The 16,424-nt window shown below is 45.8% G+C and overlaps 1 long non-coding RNA gene across 1 annotated transcript; it reads left to right on the forward strand.

Moving 5' to 3' along the window:
* The first annotated feature begins 736 nt into the window (after window positions 1–736).
* Window positions 737–10,617, forward strand: LOC140418705 (uncharacterized). The gene is made up of 2 exons (XR_011945257.1): window positions 737–938; window positions 8,055–10,617. It is a non-coding gene; the product is annotated as an uncharacterized lncRNA (long non-coding RNA).
* The last annotated feature ends 5,807 nt before the right edge of the window (window positions 10,618–16,424 follow it).

Raw genomic sequence — 16,424 nt, forward strand, 5'->3', positions numbered from 1 at the left:
AGGAACCAGCTGAAGCAGCAGAGCTGAATGTCTCCCAGTGCAGCCACAGTTCTGTACTTATTCCAGTTTCCAAGCCCACCTGAGAAACAGCATCCTGGCTATTCATCTACAAGAAGCTTCAGAGACTCATAAGAATTATTTGTTTCTAAAAACGCTTCACTCCAACTAAAGGATAAGCTCAACAAGAAGACGACTGGCCTGCAGCGATATAAAGATTGCAGTCTACATTCCATTTTCATCATTACAGCTTCAACTTGATCTGTACCTAATTTCTGTGTATGTGTCAGTGAGTGTGAAAGAGAAGAGAGACTGAGATGTTCAAAGATGCAGGAAATAGTGTGATAATAAATAAACATCTATCAGTTAAAAATCACCAGTAAGCTTGCTGCTGAAATGTATTTTAAATAAAGAAAAATCAATCAGAGAGTAAGGAAATATCACACAAACATCCTGATAATGGACTGGAAAGTCCGCGAAATGTAATCAAACGTAACATAACCCCCTTCAGGTAGCTATATAGAGGCTGCAGCCTCTCACACTGAATGTATCCGTGATCCACGGGACCTCCAGGCGACAAACATCAGGTTCAGCCTGGGAGTGGGTGAAACGTTTTAAAAATCTGGCACCTTGATCTTGTCTGATGAGCATTAGGACCCGGCTGGGAACAGAAACCTTCAGGTCCCGCCCACTCGCTGTTGCATCACCAATTCTCCAGCGCATGCGCTCTGCTTCTCCAAGATGGCGGCTGTGAACCAGGGCCTGGCCCTGGCCCTGGCCCCGGGAGAGAGAGCTGACCGGCGGTGATGTGACCTGAGGATCACCGCACCTCAGGCAAGGGGCCAGGTTGGGAAGGCGGTGCCTTCAGGAATAACTGGGAAGGTGATGTTTGGTCAGTTGCTGCAGTCTGTGTAGTGAAGGTGCTGTCACAGTGGTGTGAGGTCAGGAAGTACAGGATTATCACCCAGCAATGATCAATTAAGGGGAATGTAAATCCAGCTCAGGCTGCTTTCAGATTGGAAAGGGAGCTAAGGTGTGTCCTTGGAGCGGGTGAATGTTGGGGCTTTGGCAGTTTCTCTAGAAAGTCCCTCTCTTTACAGCACGGATAGAGGCTCTTTGGCCCATTCACAATAATCTTTATTATTGTCACAAGTAGACTTAAATTATAATAATCTTTATTATTAGGGGCTAGTTTAGCACAGGGCTAAAGAGCTGGCTTTTAAAGTAGACTAAGGCAGGCCAGCAGCACGGTTCAATTCCCGTACCAGCCTCCCTGAACAGGCGCCGGAATGTGACAACTCGGGGCTTTTCACAGTAACTTCATTTGAAGCCTACTTGTGACAATAAACGATTTTCATTTCATTTCACAAGTAGGCTTACATGAATACTGCAATGAAGTGACTGTGAAAATCCCCTAGTCGCCACACTCCGGCGCCTGTTCAGGTTCCCAGAGGGAGAGTTCAAAATGTTCAATTCACCTAACAAGCTCGTCTTTCGGGACTTGTGGGAGGAAACCGGGACACCCGGAGGAAACCCACGCAGACACGGGGAGAACATGCAGACTCCAAACAGACAGTGACCCAAGCCGTAATCGAATCCAGGTCTCTGGTGCGTGAAGCAGTAATGCTACTGTGCTGCCCATAAAATTATTAGATTACTAGGTCTGGATGAATTGTGGAATTCCCACCTGTATTAGAATCCCAATTTGATGCTGTGGGAGACAGGGAGGAGATTTCATGGGCTCTGACCCAAAGTTTTAATTCCGCTCTGGCCACGGGGACTCGAGAACAGCTAATGTGGTCCTACTATTTAAGAAAGATTGTAGAAGGAGTGGCATGTGGTGCAGTCGATAGCACTGGGACTGCGGTGCTGAGGACCCAGGTTCGAATCCTGGTCCTGGGTCATTGTCTGCGTGGGTTTCACCACCACAGCCCAGTGATGTGCAGGTTAGGTGGATTGGCCATGCTAAATTGCCCCTTAATTGGAAAAAAAATAATTGGGTACTCTCAATTAAAGAAAAAACGAACGTTTGTGGAGATAAGCCAGGTAACTGCAGACTAGAGAGTCCCATGTCAGTGGTAGGGAAGGAGAAAATTCTGATGCACTCTTATCTCCACTTGGCGAGGTTTGATCAGGAATAGTCAGCATGATACTGTCAGAGGGAGGTTATGCTGATCAAATTTGATTGCATTTTTTGAGCATGTGACCAGGTGTATAGATGGGAGTAGTGCAGTTGATGTAGTTTACATGGATTTCAATAAAGCATTTGACAAGATCCCACATGGGGGACTTGCGAATTACTCAAAGATTGGCCGGGTGGTTAACAGTGAGGTTGAGTGTCTTGGGTAACAAGAAGATATAGACGGGATGGTCAAATGGGCAGAGAAGTGGCAAAATGGATTTGAAACCTAAAAATTGAGGTGACACACTTTGGAAGGGGTAATGTGACCAGGAAGTATTCAATGAACAGCACGACACTGGGAAGTTCTGAGCAACAGAGGGACCTTGGTGTATTTGTCCAGAGATCTCTGAAGGGAAAGGGCAGGTTAATAGGGTGGTGAAAAAGGCACATGGGACATTACTGTGAGCATTTCTGCTCGCCACATTATAGGAAGGATGTGATTGGAGACAGTGCAGAGGAGGTTGCATGGGATGGAACATTTTAGTTATGAAGAGAGGTTGGATAGAACAAACAAAGAGCACAGAAACGTTCAGCACAGGAACAGGCCCTTCGGCCTTCCCAAGTCTGAACCTTCGGCCTTCCCAAGCCTGAACCTTCGGCCTTCCCAAGCCTGAACCTTCGGCCTTCCCAAGCCTGAACCTTCGGCCTTCCCAAGCCTGCACCGACCATGCTGCCCGTCTGACCTAAAGCCGTCTACTCCTCCGGGGTCTATATTCCTCTATTCCCAACCTATTCATGTATTTGTCAAGACATCCCTTAAATGTCACTATCGTACCTGCTTTCACCAGCACCTCTGGCAGTGAGTTCCAGGCACCCATTACCCTCTCTGTAAAAAAAACTTCCCTCGTACATGAAATGAAATGAAAATGAAAATCGCTTATTGTCACGAGTAGGCTTCAATGAAGTTACTGTGAAAAGCCCCTAGTCGCCACATTCCGGCGCCTGTTCGGGGAGGCTGGTACGGGAATCGAACCGTGCTGCTGGCCTGCCTTGGTCTGCTTTAAATGCCAGCGATTTAGCCCAGTGTGCTAAGCCAGCCCCTCTAAACTTTGCCCCTCACACCTTAAACCTGTGTCTCCCAGTAATTGACTCTTCCACCCTGGAAAAAAGTTTCTGACCATCTTCACTGTCCATGCCCCTCGTAATTTTGTAGACTTCTATCAGGTCGCCCCTCAACCTCCGTCGTTCCAGTGAGAACAAACCAAGTATCTCCAACCCATCCTTATAGCTAATGCCCTCCATACCAGGCAGCATCCTGGTAAATCTTTTCTGTATCCTCTCCAAAGTCTCCACATCTTTCTGGTTGTATGGCAACCAGAATTGAACACTATATTCCAAGTGTGGCCTAACTGAGGTTCTGTAAGTCTGCAACATGACTTGCCAATTTTAAAACTCAATTCCCCGGCCAATGAAGGCAAGCATGCCGTATGTCTTCTTGACTACCTTCTCCACCTACGATGCCCTTTCAGTGGCCTGTGGACCTGTACACCTAGATCCCTCTGCCTGTCAATACTCTTAAGGGTTCTGCCATTTACTGTATATTTCCCCCCTGTATTAGACCTTCCAAAATACATTACCTCACATTTGTCTGGAATAAACTCCATCTGCCATTTTGCCACCAAAGTCTCCAACCGATCCATATTCTGCAGAATCCTCTGACAGTCCACATCGCTATCCGCAATTCCACCAACTTTGTGTCGTCTGCAAACTTACTAATCAAAGCAATTACATTTTCCTCCAAATCATTTATATATACTACAAACAACACAGGTCGCAGGACTGATCCCTACGGAACACCACTGGTCACAGCCATCCATTCAGAAAAGCACCCTTCTACTGCTATCCTTTGTCGTCTATGACCGAGCCAGTGCTATACCGATCTTATCACCTCTGATCCTGTGTGACTTCACCTTCTGTACCAGTCTGCCAAGGGTCTTACTACCTTCCTCAATCATCTCCATCACTTCCTCGAAAAACTTGATCAAGCTAGTGAGACACAGTCTCTCCTTCACAAACCATGCTGCCTCTCGCTTGGTACGTCCATGTGCTTCAAAATGGCAGCAAATCCTGTCTCGAAGAATCCTCTCCAATAATTTCCCTACCACTGACGTAAAGTTCACCAGATTGTAATTTCCTGGATTATCCTGGATTTTCCTTTTAATTTTCTGGGTTATGCTATAGGCTTGGGTTGTTTTCATTGGAGCCGAGAAGGGTGGGGGTGGGGGGGAGGGCGACCTGATCAAGGTGTACAAGATTATTGGGGTGTACAAGATTATTAGGGGCTTGGACAGGGTGGATAGGGAGCAGCTGTTCCTCTCAGTTGAAGGTCAGTCATGAGGGGACACAAGCTCATGGTGAGGGGCAGGAGGTTTAGGGGGGTTTTGAGAAATAAACTTTTTACCCAGAGGGTGGTGACTGTTTGGAATGAACTGCCTGGGAGGGTGGGAGAGGCGGGTTAAAAAGTACCTGGGTGAACACTTGGCAGGTCATAACATTCAAGGCTATGGGCCAAGTGCTGGCAAATGGAATCAGGTCGGTCAGGTGTTTTGCGAGTGTCGGTGCAGACTCAATGAGCGGAAGGGCCTCTTCACTGTTGCTGATGATACAAAGTTAGATGGCATCATGGACAGCCTAGATGATGGCATCAAATTGCAAGGAGATATTGACAGTCTCGGTGAATGGGCAAAATTGTGGCAAATGGAATTCCATGTAATCAACTCGATTACAACTGCAATTGACTCGATGGGCCAAATGGCCTCCTTCTGCACTGTAAATTCTATGATCTATGAAGTGTGAAGTTATACGTTTTGAACCAAAAAAGAATAGAACAGAATATTTTCTAAATGGAAAGAGGTTAAGTACAGTGGATGGCGAAGAGTGTGGGGGTTGAGATGCACAGATCCCTAAACTGCCAGGAACAAGTGCAGAAAATAATCAAAAAGGCGAATGGAATGCTGGCATTTACATAGAATCAGAGAATATACAGAGCAGAAGGAGGCGATTCGGACCATCGAGTCTGCACCGGCCCTTGGAAACAGCACCCTGCCTAAGCCCAAATTCCACCCTTTCCCCGTAACCCCACCTAACCTTTTGGATACTAAGGGGCAATTTAGCATGGCCAATCTACCTAACCTGCCCATCTTTGGACAGTGGGAGGAAACCGGAGCACCCGGAGGAAACCCACGCACACACGGGGAGAAAGTAAAATCTCGACACAGACAGTCACCCGAGGTCGGAATTGAACCTGGGACCCTGGAGCTGTGAGGTACCAGTGCTAACCACTGTACAACCATGCCGCCTATCTGGAGGATTGCAGTATAAAGACTCAGAGGTTATGCTGCAGCTGTACAAGACCCCACTTGGAGAACTGAGAGCAGGTCTGGGCACCACACCTTAGGGAAGATATTTTAGCCTTGGAGGGAATGAAACACAGGTTTACTAAGACGATACCCCACAATACCTGGACTACAGGGGTTGGGTTATGAGGAGAGATTACACAAATTAGGCCTGTTTTTGCTAGAATTTAGAAGATTAAGGTGTGATCTGATTGAAGTATTTATGATATTAACAGGGAAAGACAGGGTCGATGAAGATAAACTATTTCCACTGGTTGGAGGTTCTAAAACTGGGGATCAGTGTCTAAAAATCAGGGCTAGACCGTTCAGTAGAGATGTTAGGAAGAACTTCTTCACACACAGGGTGGGAGAGGTTTGGAACTCTCTCCCACGAACAGCAGTTGAAGCTGGATCAGTTGTTAATTTTATATCTGAAATAGATAGACTTTTGTTCAGCAAAGATATTCAGGGATATGGAGTTAGGTCACAGATCAGCCATCATCTCATTAAATGGCAGGACAGACTCGAGGGGCTGAATGGCCTACTCCTGTCCCGATGTGAATTTCTGTGGTTCTGAAATTCAGACAACACCATGATGGGGAAAGAGTCCGGATTAGAACCTGAGTTAGTCCGAGCTGCAAACTATCTCTCCAGATCCTTGCCGTTCATGGATTTGATGAAGACCAAGGCAATAGTTGGATTATTGAAAGACTTGACGGAGTTGTTGGATCCCATTTTTCGGGTTGCAGGATAAAGCCTGACGTAATTCACTCCCCACAGCCTTGAGCTGCCTTTGAACTTCATCGAAGTCTCGACGCTTCGTTTTTGTTGCTGCCGAAAAGTCCTGGAAGAAGTAAATCTTCACTCCCTCCTGGAGCCAGACGCCACCTCACCGTACCCGTCTCCAGGACCTTCTGCCGATCTTTCAAATTGTGGAAGTGAATGATTACAGGCCTGGAATGAAAACTATCCCTCACCCTCAAGAGACAGGATACGTTGCACCCTTTCTAATTTGAAACGCCCAGGCTTCACATCCAGCTGAGAAAACATGGAATTCGGTCCTCAAAGAACCTAACGGGAGCCTTACCCTCCACACTAAATGGACAGAAAATAACATAATTTATAGGCAGCACAGTAGCACAATGGTTAGCACAGTAGCTTCACAGCTTCAGGGTTCCAGGTTCGATTCCCGGCTTGGGTCACTGACTGCAGAGTCTGCACGTTCTCCCCGTGTCAACGTGGGTTTCCTTCGGGTGCTCCGGTTTCCTCCCACAGTCCAAAGATATGCAGGTTCGGTGGATTGGCCACGATAAATTGCCCTCAGTGTCCAAATAAAATGTTAGGTGGGGTTACTGGGTTATGGGGATGGGGTGGAGGTATGGGCTTGGCTGGGGTGCTGTTTCCATAGCGCAGACTCGGTGGGCCAAGTGGCCTCCTACACTGTAAATTCGATAATGACCATCTGACAGGCCAATGACTCGGATGTTCGTTCTCCGACCCTCGGTTCTCCCAAGTCCTCCAGGATCTCCGCCACGTCACTCGGCTGGTTTTCAAAGGATTGAATTCTTGCCTCCGTCGAGGAGGCACCTTGCAGAACGTTCAGGATTCTTTCCTCCGGTCCTCATGAGCTCATAGATATTGAGGCAGCACACTCCGCCTCTGGTCAATAACAGGGATAATGTCGGCAGTTATAATTTTCGCCGCTTCTGAGAGAGCCCCGGAGAGGGTGAGACCTCCTGAGGGTCAGGCCGCCATGTTGAAAAGGCTGCTCCATTCCCGCTGAATCCACCTGCGCTGTTTTATCGACGTATTTCTTCACTTTTATTGGCATAATCCTACCAAACCAAACTCTGAGTCTTCCAAAGACATCATAACAAATATGAATTCAAGGATTAGGTAGATGAGTGCCGGGCAATCAGGATAAGTGACAGATTATAGGTTAGTGGCACCAGAACCTGCGGAAAAGCAGCTCCCGCAGCACATGCCCGACACCCGCCACAGACAGATTTCTGATTGATGAGGATGTTGAGTGTTATCGGGAACTGGCAGATAGATGGAGAGAAAGTTGAAATGAGAAGGGATTTCTTTATGAAGGTTTGGAATTCTCTACCCCCGAGGATTCTGGTGCTTCAGTCATTAAGTATTTCCAAGTCACAGATTGATATGTTTCTAGATATTGAAGATATCGAGGGATATGGGGATAGTGTGGGTAAACGGTGCTGAGGTAGATCAGCCAATGATCCCATTGACTGGTTCAGGCTCGATGGGCTGAATGGCCGACTGCAGCTCATATTTTTTCTGATCTCCTGGACAGGAAGCTGTGAGCTTGGATCTGTCAATCAGCCTGAATCAGCACCTTCAGGAAAATAGGGAGGGTGAATATTAGATACAGCAGAGTGAGAATGGAGGGAGTGTGTGGGATGGAGATTTACAGCTTTCGGGGAATAAGAGAGAGGAAAATATGTTCCATTTAATTAGAATTATTCTTCTGAGTTTCTATCCTGTCCTGACAGTGATGAATTTTGTATTTTTTTTTACAGGATATTCAACGAGGAGGAATTACAGACAGAAATCTAAACAGTCAAGTCTCGATCTGACTGAGTCACTCGATTCCTTCGGCCTTTGAATCAAGAAGGAGAAACATTTACCCAAACTGTCAGCTTCTTAAGATTTGAAACATCAGTATGACTGGAAAAGCACTGAGATCCACACAACACACACTTGAGTGAGAGAGTTCCAGTGAACTGACTGTGGAAAGAGCGTTAACCAGTTACACAGCCTGAAAAAACATCGCACAATTCACAGTGAGGAGCGACAGTGCACATGTTCTATGTGGAGACAAGGCTTCCACTGATTGTCCAATCTGGAGAGACACGAGGTGACCCAAAACATGGAGAAACCGTGGAAATGTGGGGACTGCGGGAAGGGATTCAGATTCCCATCTCAGCTGGAGACTCATCGACGCAGTCACAATGGCGAGAGACCGTTCACCTGCTCTCAGTGTGGGAAGGGATTCACACAGTTCTCCAGCCTGCAGACACACCAGCGAGTTCACACTGGGGAGACGCCATTCACCTGCTCAAAATGTGGTAAGGGATTGACTCAGTTATCCAGTCTGCAGACACACCAGCGAGTTCACACCGGGGAAAGACCATTCATCTGCTCTCGGTGTGGGAAGGGATTCAATGATTCATCCAACCTGCAGAGACATCAGCGAGTTCACACTGGGGCGAGGCCATTCACCTGCCCTCAGTGTCGAAAAAGATTCAGTGATTCATCCACCCTGCAAATACATCAGCGAGTTCACACTGGGGAGAGGCCATTCACCTGCTCTCAATGTGGGAAAGGATTTACTCAATTATCTCACCTGCGAAGACACCAGCGAGTTCACACTGGGGAGAGGCCATTCACCTGCCCTCAGTGTGGGAAAGGATTTACTCGAGCATTCAACCTGCAGTCACATCAGCAAGTTCACACTGGGGAGACGCCGTCCACCTCTCAATGTGAGACGGGATTGCATGTCTCACCACACCTGCGGTGACACCAACAATTTCACGATCGATTACAGGGGTTGGATTCTGCTGTTATTGTTTCTGCTCTACATCCAGGACTGCATTTTGTTCATTCTGACAGGTGGTCAGTGGGGATGGTTGGAGGGTTTCTTTCTGCTGGACTGGCCGGTCTCACCATTTTGCCTCCAGTGGGCTGATGCTCTCTGAGCCTTGTTGCTAATACCTGGCTTCAAATTGCACAAGGATCATAGAGTGAATGGATGTTTGGAAGTTGAAGATATTTTGTTTCCATTTCTGTTCGGAACCCCCCCCCCCCCCCCAAAGCCATGTTGCCATGGAGATGGGCCTGGGTGGTTACAGGGTTCTTTTGTTTAAGTTATCTGGGCGTTCCTCACAGAAGAAAACTATCAAGGTATGAGGGGCAAGTTGCCTGAGGTGGACTGGGAAACTGATTGGTACAGGGAATACCTAATATTTCAGGAATGATTACATATTTATCAGGGGTCAGTTAGCTCAGTTGGCTGGACGACTGGTTCGTGATGCAGAGCAAAGCCAACAGTGCGGATTCAACTCCCGTACTTGCTGAGTAATTAATGAAGGCACCGCCTTCTCAACCAGGCCCCTCGCCTGAGGTGTGCTGACCCTCGGGTTAAATCACCACCAGTCAGCTCTCTCTCTGTCAAAGGGGAGAGCAGCCTATGGACCTCTGGGATTTTTGCAACTTTTATTTCACATGTATACAACAAATTTAGATTCCTTTAAGGAACAGAAATCCAACAGGAAAAATGATGTAACCATGGCTAACAAGAAAAGTTAAAGATTCCATTAGATCCATTAGAATTCAGCAAAGGGGGACCAAGAAACTGATGGGAGCAAACTGGCAAGAAACATAAAAACTGACTGGAAAAGCTTCTCCAGGAATGTGAAAAGGAAAAGATTAGCAAAGACCAATGTGGGTCCATTCCAGGCCAGAGACAGGAGAGTTTATAATGGGGAGTAAGGAAATGCAGAGAAACTGAACAATGTGTGTCTGTCTTCACAGAGGAAGATACAGAAATTGTCCCCAAAACACCAGAGAACCAAGGGACTGGCAGAGATTAGTATTGGTGAAAAAGTCGTACTGGAGAAATTAATGGGGCTGAAAGTGAATAAAACTCCAAAAGCTGATCCACATCCCAGAGTGTTGAACGAGGTGGCTGTAGAGATCTCTATTCCTCATTCTAAATTCTCCTGACTCTATCTGGAACAGACAAACTTTTGTCCAAGCCAAATGTTTCCTTTTTATGTAGCCACAGAAGCTTTTCCAGTCCATTTTTACGTATTTTGCCAGTTCACATTCTATTCTATTCTCCCTTTGTTTCTGTGTCTTAGTCGAAGAACGGAAGTAAATCCTCTGGAAGGAGTCATCATTTTGGACAGGTTCTGAGACAATTCAGTTTCGACTTCCAGGACAGAGTAACTATAATCTTGGAATGTGATTTTAGATTGTGTAACAGGACAAAGTTCTATTTTGTACTTTACTGTGTAATTTTCCGAGTTGAAGTAGCTTCTCGTTTGTTTGTTTGTTGCATTAAAAGTCATATAACGTGAAGTCCCGTCGTGTGATCCTTTAATTTATTGACTGAGAATTAGATTTTTTTCTAAGAAAGTTGCTGACCTTTATGGGGGTCCAAATCCACAAGTTTTGTCTTCCTATTTGAGCCTCAGGCACCTTTCTGTCTCTATTGCTCGTGTCAGTGACAGCCAGGTGATGGAGCTGAGGGCGGAGTTTAGCTGAGAATAACTGGACCTGTGCCCCAGTTGGGGAACTGCCATGGGCGTCGCTAATAGAGACAGGAAGGTGCTGGAGGACTGACTGGGAACTGCACCTCCAACCAATCAGGGTTCAGGGGTGAGGGTGACCAGGGCTGACGGTGATGCAACCCCCAGGGTTCAGTGCCTCCGTCTCCAAAGCGGGGAGTCACGGGAACAGGGTACAGAGGAGCCGAAGGGAAACCATTTGGGACCCAGAACATTGTGAACATCCTGTTACTCTGGTTGTCTTTGATCCTCAAGTAATTTTCTGTTTTTAACCATGTTCTGTTTCGTTAATAAACTTTTAACAGGAAAATATTTGAATTTGTTGGACTTTTCCTGATTAAATTTGCTCACTTTCGGGAAAATGGGTGAAAGGGATTGACAGGCTCTTTAACAGAAAGTGAGTCCCTCTCAGGTAATTGGCAAAGGAGCCAGAGGGGTAGAGGAGATTTGAATTTTCTTTTGACACAGTGTTTGAAAATTGGGTTCAGGGAATCAATCGTGATCGACTAATTTGTCAAGGTTCTCTGAGAAGTAACAAGGGATGTCAATAAAGGGGAACCTGTAGATGTGCTTTATCTGGATTTCCAGAAGGTATTTCCCATTGTGCCACATCAAAGGTTATTGCACAAAATAAGAGTTCAAGGTGTGGGTGCAACATATCAGCATGGATAGAGGATTGGTTAGCTAACAGGAAGCAGCAAGTAGGTATAAATGGGTCATTTCTGGGTTGGTAAGATGTGACAAGTGGAATGTCACCAGGATCAGTGCTGGGCTCCCAACCATTTACAATCTGTATGAATGTGTTGGATGATGGGATTGAATGCCTGGCGGCTAAATTTTCTGATGCCTCAAAGTCCGGTTGGAAAGTAATTTGTGAAGTGGATTTAAGGACTCTGCCAAGGACTACAAACAGGTTAAATGAGTGGGCAAAAAACTGATAGACGGAGCATAACTTGGGAAAATGTCCACTTTGTCAGGAAGTATTCAATAAAACAATCTTATTTAAATGGAGAGAGATTGCAGAACTCTGAGATACAGAGGGATTGGGGTGCCCGATCCCAAGTCAGTCTGCAGGTACAGCAAGTGATTAGGAAGGTCAATGGAATATTATTGTTTATTGCAAAGGAAATCTAATATAAATGGAGGGATGTTTTGCTGCAGTTGTATAGAGTCAGAGAGGTTTACAGCATGAAAACAGGTCCTTCGGCCCAACTTGTCCATGCTGCCCAGTTTTTACCACCGAGCTAGTCCCAATTACCCGCATTTGGCCCATAACCCTCTATACCCAGCTTTCTCATATAACTGTCTGATACTCGCAACCCTCTGTGTGAAAACAAATGCCCCTCTGTTCCCTTTTGTATCTCTTACTTAAACCTATGCCCTCTAGTTTTAGACTCCCCTACATTTGGGAAAATATGTTGACTACCTTATCTGTGCCCCTCATTATTTTACAGACCACTATAAGATCACCCCTAAGCCTCCTACGCTCCAGGGCATCAAGTCCTAGTCTATACAGCCTCTCAGAACTCAAACCATCAAGTACTGGACGCATCTGAGTAAATCTTATCTGCACTCTTTCGAGTTTAATAATATCCTTTCTATAATAGGACCAGAACTATACACAGTGCTCCAAATGCGGCCGTACCAATGTCTTGTACAAGTTTAGCAAGACGTCCCAACTCCTGTATTTCATAGAATTTACAGTGCAGAAGGAGGCCATTCGGCCCATCGAGTCTGCACCGGCTGTTGGAAAGAGCACCCGACCCAAGGTCAACAGCTCCACCCTATCCCCATAACCCAGTAACCCCACCCAACACTAAGGGCAATTTTGGACACTAAAGGCAATTTATCATGGCCAATCCACCTAACCTGCACAGCTTTGGATTGTGGGAGGAAACCGGAGCACCGGGAGGAAATGCACACACACACGGGGAGGATGTGCAGACTCCGCACAGACAGTGACCCAAGCCGGAATCGAACCTGGGACCCAGGAGCTGTGAAGCAATTGTGCTATCCACAATGCTACCGTGCTGCCAATTCAATGTTCTGATTAATGAAACCAAGTATGCCGAATGCCTTCTTCACCACCCTGTCCACCTGTGACTCCACTTTCAAGGAGCTATGAACCTGTCCTCCTCGATCGCTTTGTTCTATAACTCTCCCCAACTCCCTACCATTAACTGAGTAGGTCCTGCCCCAATTCGAGCTACCAAAATGTATCACCTTGCATTTATCTAAATTAAACTCCCATCTGCCATTCATCGGCCCACTGGCCCAATTGTCAAGTTCCGTTGCAATCCTAAATGGCCTTCTTCACTGGTTATTATGCCTGGAGAGACACAAGGACACTGGCACCATGGAGAAAGTATGGAAATGTGAGGACTGCGGTAAACGGTTCAAATGTTCATCTCAGCTGGAAAATCAACGCAGTCACACTGGGGAGAAGCCAATCATCTGTTCTGTGTGTGGGAAGGGTTTCAGTAGGTCAGCCAGCCTCATGTCACACCAGCAAATTCACACTGAGGAAAGCCCATTCAGCTGCACTCTCTGTGAAAAGACGTTCAGGCGGTCATCTAACCTCAATGTACACCAGCATGTTCATACTGGGGAAAGACCGTTCACTTGCTCCGTGTGTGGGAAGGGATTCATTCATTCATCCAGCGTTCTGATACACAAACAAATACACACCGAGGAGAATCCACTTACTTATACTCAGTGTGGAAAGAATTTCAGGCAGTCATCCACTCTCATTGCACACCAACATATTCTGGGGAAATGACCGTTCATCTCCTCTGTATGTGGGAAGAGATACTCTCAGTCCAGCGGCCTGCTGTTTGTTTCATACACATACTCACACAGGGGAGAAGCCGTTCATCTGCTCTGTGTGTGGAAAGGGATTCACTCACTCATTTAACCTCTTGACACATCAACAGCTTCATGAGTGACTGAAGAGACTGGATTCTGCTGTTATTGCTACTGTTAATCACATACAAGATCGATAGTCTTACAATATTTGGTTTATTTCCGCTGATGTCAACAACCCCTATAACTGGCTGCAGTTTAATATTCTGGATTTGTCACTGATTTTTGGGGCTGCAGTGTCTCTTTTTAAAAACATCTTTCCTCTTTATTCAAGATCTCTCCCAGGAACACGCTTGCTATAGCGTTATGAACTTTTACTTTAATCCGAAATAGTTTTTGGTGCAAAATCTATAATTCAGTTTCTGAAACATTCTACTGATTTCCAATTGGAAAATGCTGATTAACCCTTGCTGACAATTCTTTCTGACTTACACATTCTTCACTGTGACACCACCATTATGAAATTAAATTCTCAACATGAAATAAAACCGTAAAATATTTCATAGGCTCATGAATAGAAACTTAATCAATCAACATTATTATTGATGAAGTTTGGAAGTTGCTGAGTTGAATCATTTCTAACACAGCAACAGCATTTGGTCAAGGTGGAACCCACAACAAAGACTGTTTTGAGACCCACTCAGCAGAGATGACATCTGTTGTTAAAACAGAAAGCAAAGCCTACCCGATGCCCAACATAAACTCAAGAGCTGGAACAGTGCATCACTTGGGACTTGAACGTTGCCAAGACCATTGTGTAAAAGATGGAGATGCTGTGCAAATAAACACTGGAGCAGCCGACGTCAAGGAATCTGAAACAAAAGATGGTTTCAGATTTCTTTTGGTTTCAGATTCCCGCATTCGCAGTAATTTACTTTTATCAAGGAATCTGAAATGCCTTTGATTATGGATTATTATTTTTTTTTATTTAGAGTACCCAATTAATTTTTTCCAATTAAGGGGCAATTTAGCCGAGCCAATCCACCTACCCTGCACATTTTTGGGTTGTGGGAGTGAAACCCACGCAAATATGGGGAGAATGTGCAAACTCCACACGGAGATTGACCCGGGGCCAGAATCGAACCAGGGACCATGGTGCCGTGAGGCAGCAGTGCTAACCACTGTGCCACCATGCCGCCCTGATTATGGATTATGGTGAAGTTCTCACCAACAGATGTAAATATGTCCTGCTGGATTGAACACTACTGTGAGCTGTACCTCTGTGAGACAGACACCTCCCAGTCTCTTTGGCTCTCCTGCAGCTTCCTGTCATGGTTGAGTTGGACAAGGAATCCTCATCACTTGAACTGCGAAAGGAGATTGATTGCTGAGCAAGCATAAAGGCACCCGGCAAGGATGGAATTCCAGCTGAACTGCTCAAACGCAAAACGTTCCATTGACTGTCACACCTTCATGACCTGTTTCTCCTCTGTTGTTAGGTGGTCAGCTGTTCCTCATTTCAAGGATGACATCTACTCAGAGTCATGTGTTTTCTCTTGTGGTCTTTCTGCGATTGGAGAAGGTATTTCTCGACCCGCAGATCTTTGGCAGAGATCCCTCTCTGCCACTCTCTGCCTCTTCATTGAGGCGTTGGAATTCAAAAGTAATAATAATAATCTTTATTATTGTCACAAGTAGGCTTACATTATCACTGCAATAAAGTTACTGTGAATATCCCCTAGTCGCCATACTCCGGCGCCTGTTCGGGTGAATTCAGAATAATCAATTCACCTAACCAGCAAGTCTTTCGGGGAGAATGTGCAGACTATGCACAGACAGTGACCCAAGCAGGAATTGAACAAGGGGCACTGGCACTGTGAAGCAACAGTGCTAACCACTGTGCTACCATGCAGTTTGATGGTGATTGGCAGCAAACTCTTGCCAGTCATTACAGTCAATGCTTATTACATAAGTGGGGAGTGAACAGGAGTGGAGTAAATTCAGAGACAGAGAAGGCAGCACCCAGTTATTGGCCTTGACCCGAACACCAGCTTTTTCAGCATTGTTTCTCCAGAGTTCTTAAAGCTCTCGATTATCTCACAGGAAAGAAACACAGGTTCAGGTACTGATGGAGATCCTGTTGCATCCTCAGCCACCAATAGTAATTATATATAAAATCGAGGAATTGAAATATGTGAAGATATGATCGATAAGTTTGCAGATGGAAAATTATTGGCGTGGTAACTAGCGAGGACAAAAGCCTTAAATTACGGGATGATACAGATGGGCTGGTCATGTGGGCAGAAAAATGGCAAATGGAATTTAACCAGGAAAGGTCCTGCTCCTGTCCAGAGTCAGTGTAGACATGATGTGCCGAGTGACTTCCATCTGTGCTGGATCATTCTAGAAAACACTGAACATTCAGTATCACGAGCAAGAGGGGAGAAGGTGGACGAATTACTGATTCTGGGATTGAACCCAGCAAGAGTTTGCATCTTCTGGGGAGGAGAGAGGAAGGACCCGTTGGGGGGAAAAAAACCTTAAGTTCTGCATTGTTCCACGGCAGAGCAGCATTGAATCATCTTCAGAAATGGAGAATAGCAGAATACCCATTGACAATAATTTGCTTGATTGTTTTTATTAATTGGTAACCAAGTTATTTTGTATTTACTGTTTGCAGTTTCAATGGTGCGGACATTACCCACCATTCCATGCGGCTGTGAATGTGCCCGATACACTCTACAGGAGCCCAGTGCGCAGACGCAATGTTGGGTGTATCTGGCGCATGCGCAGTGT

Source organism: Scyliorhinus torazame, chromosome 5, assembly GCF_047496885.1.
Source record: "Scyliorhinus torazame isolate Kashiwa2021f chromosome 5, sScyTor2.1, whole genome shotgun sequence".
In the NCBI taxonomy this organism is placed as follows: Eukaryota; Metazoa; Chordata; class Chondrichthyes; order Carcharhiniformes; family Scyliorhinidae; genus Scyliorhinus; species Scyliorhinus torazame.